Source organism: Onychostruthus taczanowskii, unplaced genomic scaffold (assembly GCF_017590055.1).
Source record: "Onychostruthus taczanowskii isolate IOZ18803 unplaced genomic scaffold, ASM1759005v1 scaffold2, whole genome shotgun sequence".
In the NCBI taxonomy this organism is placed as follows: domain Eukaryota; kingdom Metazoa; phylum Chordata; class Aves; order Passeriformes; family Passeridae; genus Onychostruthus; species Onychostruthus taczanowskii.
Window position 1 is genome coordinate 13,068,799 of NW_024499239.1, and position 5,987 is coordinate 13,074,785.

Consider the following 5,987-nt stretch of genomic DNA (forward strand, 5'->3'; position numbering starts at 1 on the left):
TAATGACTGAAGCAGAGTGGATAACTCTCTGAATTAGGCCATGTGCTAACTGGAAATCATCTGTAAAAAGGATCAGAGAAGCCATGTATCTATGCATTGAAATAAAGGGATATACATCTTCTACTAGGAATTCCAAACTATGAGACAGTTGCTATAAATCTCACTTTAATTTTTGTGATTCATTTAAGGAGTCACCAGGGATTTGGGGAAAATCTATCCAGAGCTGAATATCTGTATCTTGTAAAATTAGCTAATATATATATTATAATTATTTAACTTTTTTTTTTTTTTTTTTTACAAGAACATAGTATGTACTGGGCAGTGCAAACCATCATTCTGTACTCTATACTGGATTTCTATTTAATTATTTTATATTTCTGTTTAAGTATTATTACCTGAGTTTTCACATTGCATATGGCTTTTTGATGAGTCCTGAAAAGACAACTGAATGCCAGCATCTGCCCTTCAACAGACAAAGAGGCTCAAAGACAGGAGAGGGAAGAAGATAACAGTGGCTACTGTTTGTGGAACATTCCCAAGCATTTTTTGCAAATAGTTGCTCAAATGAATGAGCTGTAATTAACTATTCACATCCTTTTTGTGTTTGCTTTCCACAAATATTCCAGCATATTGGTTTATTGGCATGAATGATCAATGCACTGATGACTTTGCATTTGTAATTATTATTATTTTTACTAGCAGGCAGATTCTGAGAGATATCCTCAACCAATTAGGAAAAAAACACATGACTGATACATCCAATAGCAAAAATCCCTTCTGAATTTCTAATACCAGATACTTTGATTAAACTGCCATCCAATAACCTGCATATGAAAAATATTTATAGAAATTATTTAACAAAAATCAGATAATTGCATATGAAAATTACAAATAGAAAATGCAGAAATTACAAATAGAAAAGGCCCCTCATCACAAATGAATTATTATGTACCCAGTTCTGTTGCTGATATATGACTTTCTCTAGTATTGCAGCTACATAACCACATTTTATAGAAACCTGAACTGCCCAGCAACTGGCTGACTCAAGGTAATTCAATGACTGCATTTCACCACTACATCCAGAAAGTAAAGTGCAACCAACAGTTAAGTTCAGCCCTGATGGTATCAGGGAAGTCTGAGTTAAGCTGTAACATGCTATTTCACCTTGACTGAATCTTCATCATCTTATCTTTATCTAACAGGTCCCCCACCAACTGACAGGAAAAGTTAAGATGCTGGACTGAGAAGCAGTGGTTTCATGTGTGAAACAAGCTTTGCATTGGTGAATTTATAATAACAGAAAACATTCAGCTTTCTATTCTACTTACAGAGTAATGTCTCAGAGAGAAGGAAATGCAGTGCCCCATTCTGGATGATGCTTTCCTAGCTAACAGCAGCGCATTGCAGTTTTCTCTGGAGATGCAGCACATCCCAGGAGCAGCTCCCTGTGCTAGTCCCATTTCAGACTACTCAATACCACACATCAAGGGAGTTTCAGATAAATTCTGTAAGTGCTGGGATTTTTACAGTCTTATTTTACCCCTCTCATTATCAAATCTGTAACTGTCTCAGGAAGTTTTGTCACGTCTAGCTTCTCTTCATTATGGAACAGCGGTATTCTCCCAATTGTTAAGGTTGCACCTAGCTTTTAAAATCCTATGTTTGCCCTTCTTTAACTTTGGCTTAGAAATTGGTTTGGCCTTAAAATTTCCATACTTTGAAGGAAAAGAAGGATAATTAATTTTCTTCAAACAGTGTATAATCAAACTATTTTTAATTTAGAGGTCAATTAAAAATTACCTTGATTGAAAATTTACTTATTTAATATTTTGCTACCTTTAACTCAAAAGCTGCTTATTATAACCTCTTAAAACTTTCCCGCACTTAGATTCTTTTGATAACTCTCATGCTTCTTAATTAAACATAAACCCCCCCAAACTGCAATTTTGAGAGTGTAGTATATTTTCCCTGCAGATTACCTTTGGCCATATTCTTGTGCCTTTATTTCAGCAGATACTTTTGATTTCTGTTGGATTCAGTAGGAAAAAAGTATTGGTTCATTGGTTCATTCTGTAAGGAAAACTATGTTTCTTGAGAAGAAATAGTAAGGTATCTCCACCATATGTGCAACTAGAACAAAAAGATAAATTGTCTAATTTTTTAATGGTTATTTGAAAAAGGAAAGTGTGGTGGGTTGGCTGGTAGCTTCATTGAATGCCACATGCGCCCCCCACCAAGCCTTATCCCCTTCCCCGTCCCAGCTGGACAGGGAAGAGAAAATAAGATGGAAAATGACTCACAGGTTGAGATAAGGCAATTTACTAAAGCAAAAGCAAAAGCTGAGTGGACACAAACAGAGAGAAAAAAAGCAGTGTTTTTTCTCCTTCCCATCAGCAAGCGATGTGGAGGCACTTCTGCGAAGCAGGGCTTCAGCACCTGCAGTGGTTGCTCTGGAAAGCAAATATTGTAAATAATGAATGCCCCCCTCTCCTCCTCCCTCCCCTAGCTTTTACATATGAGCTGATGTCATATGCTGTGGAATATCCCCTTGGTTGATCTGGGTCAGCTGCCCTGATTGTGTCCCCTCCCAGGATCTTGCCCAGCACTAACCTGCTGATGGGGAGAATGCTGACAGGCAGCACTGATGCTGTGCTTGCACAGCAATACCCAAAACACCGGTGTGTTATCACCACCTTTCCAGCTACCAGTGAAAAGCACAGCACTGTGAAGGCTACTATGGGAAAACAACCTCCATCTCAGCCAGACCCAGTACAGAGAGCCAGGCAGATCCTATAAAAATTAGTAAGGATTTTATTTATTACAAGGTTCTCTGCATTAGGATATCAACCCATGTCAGTAATGTGCTCCTGGAATGAGCCTTTTGATCATTCCCATTCACTAAACCTACCTGGGTCCTGTTCTGCCACGGAGTCCTGGCTGGAATTAGTCCTAAGGAAGGACACCTGAGAAACGCAGTGTGAATGCCAGGAAGTCCGTGCCTGCTGCTGCTTCTCATAGGTCTGCTCTACTTGAATCACTCCTTTCCCTTGACATAGCCAGAAGACTACAGAACTCTTTGTGGAAGGTGAAAACAGCTGCCACAAGACCAGCAGCACATGCAGCATTTGGAGAACACAAGGAAGCACTTCACCCAAGGCCCCAAGTTAGCAGTCAGAAAAAGCAGGCAATTAACAAGGAAAGTTAAAAGGCATATAAAAAGAATGTATTAGTGATGGGATGGAGAAGGAATATTTTAACTAAATCAGAAACAAATGAAATCCTTCAAATGGCACAGATCCAGAACTTGACCAGGACTGCAAAATTGTCAATCACTATGCAAGAAAAACAGAAGTATTCATCATTAGCATGATGTATTCCTCTCTTAAAGTGATTAATTAAGTACTTTCTATTCTATTAGTAACTGGAAAGGATGTGAAGCAAAAACCATTAAGCATTTTAGAATCTACTGTGCCCAATAACTTGCACCCGGTAGTATTAAAGAATTGGTTTAGGAGCTCTCTGAATATTAATGTTGATTTTGAATAAATCTTTATTTCTGGGGAAAATGTTCCACCAGACTAGTAAAGAGTGCTGCTGTTTTTAAAAGAGTGAAATGAGATGACATGAGGACATAAAGGCTACTTAGTCTAATATCAGCTTCTCTTAAAACCATGGAAGGTCTTGTATGGGACACAACCAGTAAAAAGTTCTGATTTTAGCATAAATAATATGTTTTTATGGAAAATAGATATTTTCAAGAAAATGTGCTAACATTTTTTCATAAGATCAGCTAAGTCTGGGTGATAAATTGTTGACATAATATACTTAGATTTCTGTGATTAATTTCACCACATTTGTTACATTACAAATTTTAAAAATAGCACTGTATAGACTCAGTACAGATCAGTGTAAGAAACTAATGAAATAGGTTAAAAATCTCCTAATGCATAAAGCACAGTTAGGAATTACAAGTGGGATCCAATATAAAATGAAGGCATTTGTAACTATTGCATCGAACTTTAGAAATCATCTGGAATTAATCTTATGTGATACTTTGTATTCTCCAGGATTCTAGTATGATTATGAGGGAGGTGCTCAGAGAAACTTAAGGGTAGGGATGTCTGAAAATCTGTGACACAATAGCCCTCCCTAATGGAGTTTGGCTGAAATAAAGGCTGGTTCTATCTGTTGTTACCCCTGAAATTCTGGAAACCTCTATGCCTGTCTAGCACTCTCTTTATGAATCCACTTCAATTCTTGGCCCCAAAGTTTTCTAATTTCAGATTCTTACTGCAGAGTATGAAACTTTTGTCCATTTTCTTCTTTCTAGTTGCCTTGTCCCTCCTTTTCTGTGTGTGTTCTATAAGACATACATTCACTTTAGCCTTCATTACAGTTTGTAAATTTGACATACATTTTTTCATGGTCAACAGCCCCAGTGACTTCCATCTTTTTTCATAAGAGCACTTTTTAATGCTCTTGATCATTCCCATTGTCCTTCACTGAACCCTCTCTAAATCAGCATTATTGTTTATAAGATGGAGTCACTGGTACTGCACAGAGTATTTCAGATCAGACTATAGCATTGGCAGTTTAATCCTTTCTCTATTAGTTCTCATTCTTTATGCATCTTAATATGTTTGCTTATCTTGTATAGCTGCACATTAAGCAGAAGTCTTTACTGAAGTAATTTACAAGGATAACTAGGTCCCTTTCTAAAGCTGGTACGCTAATTTAGAGCTCTGTGAGGTGTTGAGTAATTAATATTTTTTCCACCTGGTATACCTTCCTTTGCTTTTGTTGATAATTCATTTGTCAGAGTGAGTAGGTCACACAGTTCTGTTTGTTTCAGAACTTGCACACAAACATCTCTGAACTTACACTGAACTATTTTTTATCCCTTGCAAATTTTGCTGCCTCACAGCAATTCCCTCTTCCTAGACGATTAATAAATAAGTGGATGAGCAGGAACCTTGGGGCCCACTGCTGTTATCCTTTGACGTGATGAAATTGACCATTTAATCCTGCCCTTCACCTCCTTTTCCCCACCACTTCTTGATCCATCACTACTTAGCTTCCTTCATAGCTTCTTGCAAAGAATTTTGTCAGTGGCCCAGAGAGGTTAGAATAAATTACGCTAGCTGCTCTTCTTTATTAACATATTCAAGGAGTTCTAGGAGATTAGCACAACAATATTTCCCTCTGCAGGAACTGTGCTGATTGGCCCCTACTTGGTCATGGTGTCCCAAGTGTTTTGCTACTTTGTTTTAAATTATTATTTCAGCTAATTCATAGTGTTCACCCATAAGGCTTCCTGGTCCATCATTCCTCAAAACACCCAAAACCTCTTTGAATATCTAATTTAAAGACCATTTCCATATTAATTCTGGTGTTCTTCCGTGTATTTATACATTACCTGCAGGTAGTACTGCATCTTTAATGGTGGGATTTCCAAGTAATGGTTTGATGGTAAAACTGAAACTGATGAGGCAAGCTGTAAGCTCCTAAGAATGTGGCTTTTGGGTAGACAAGCAGAGTACAAGCAGCTTGTAATAGGAAGTGCTATTGCCAATGAAAATATAATTCCTTACTCTTCTTACTGTGAGTGCTTTGGTACCTAGGCCCAAACTTCAGACAGAACTGAGAGGCTAACAGAGACTCATACATTAAGGTTTGAAACAAAAAGTACTCAAAGAGCTTAAATACAAAATATTTAGCAGAGAATTACGGAAGCTTAGCCCATCTTCTGTGTTCAGATGAACTGGTGACTTACCTGTGTTAGACAAATATATAAAAGGAGAAGTGTTATTTCTGATCTTTAGAAATGAAGCACAAAATGTCATGCAAAGGTGCTCATTCTGACTGGCAGCAAAGGGGATACAAAGAAGAGTTAGTGCATGCTTTTTTTAACCACAAGACTTATTGGGCTGTGAAATACTTTGCCAATTGGTGGCATTTCGCTTACTTGAAGTATTAAAGCCAAGAGC